Source organism: Benincasa hispida, chromosome 12 (genome assembly GCF_009727055.1).
Source record: "Benincasa hispida cultivar B227 chromosome 12, ASM972705v1, whole genome shotgun sequence".
Lineage (NCBI taxonomy): Eukaryota > Viridiplantae > Streptophyta > Magnoliopsida > Cucurbitales > Cucurbitaceae > Benincasa > Benincasa hispida.
In genome coordinates this window covers 53713204-53714258 of record NC_052360.1, presented here as the reverse complement: position 1 = coordinate 53714258, position 1055 = coordinate 53713204, and positions in this window count along the sequence as shown.

Here is a 1055-nt window from a genome sequence, read left to right as displayed (position 1 = left end):
ATGGAAATGGTCAAAGATGTAAAAAGTCAAAGAATTGACTTTTGACTTTGAAAAGTCAAACTTTGATCGACCTTATATTCAAATGTGATTTGAATTTCGAGAAAATGAATGCGGATTCATGCTAGGGAGGTCAAAATTAGTCAATACGAAAAAAATCATAAAAAGTCAAAATATTGACTTTTTGGTCAAAGTTTGACTTTGACTAAATGACTATTTTGCCTTTTGACTAAAGTTAGTGGGAAAGTCCAAACTTTTGTTGGATAATTCCACTAACAAAATAGTGGGCTAGGTATTGGCTTATAGTGGAGACATGAAGGCTACTAAGATAGTGGATATAGGTGTTGGGTTTTTATGGATTTGGTTCATGCAATTGTCGCATGGTTTTTTCTATAAAATGGGCTTTCATTTTGAATGAAAAAAGTTTTTCTATTTTGCCAAAATTTTTTTGTAAATTTGGGCTAGAAAAATCACATTTTTTGGAGAAAAATTTAAAACCCAAACCTAATCCAAAATTCCATTTCTTTTTTCCATCTCTTTCTCTTTCTCGGTTTTCTTCATCCACCGGGTCCCACAACTCGGTTCTTAGTCCAGAGGATAGTAGGTCAACTCTAGTGGTGGTCCGAAAGAGTTTGGGTTGAGATTCAGTAAGGAAAAGCGGTTTTTGAGAGCTTCAAAAGTAAGTTAATTACTGTTTTTTTTTCCTTCAAATTGCATGTTTTTTCCTTTAAATTAAAAGCAATTAGAGTGTAATTAGGTCCTTTTTCCGCTGCGTATGTCTCGAGTTCCATCAATTTATTCAATCGCTTCAGTGAAAGGGATGTTGATATGTAATTGTTTCAGCATGTCCATGAAACGATGATATTGCACTTCATCATTTTCTTCTTCTTAAGTCTTTGGGGGAATTGTGGCAGCTGTATTTTCACAGTTTCCTACTCTATCGGCTTAGAAGTGGATGCAATATCTGGTTCCATCGTCTTTTATTCTTCTGGTTCTTCTTGAGTCAACGAGGTCTGTGGTTCCATCGCAACTGGAATAGTCTGGCTTGGCTCCTTTTT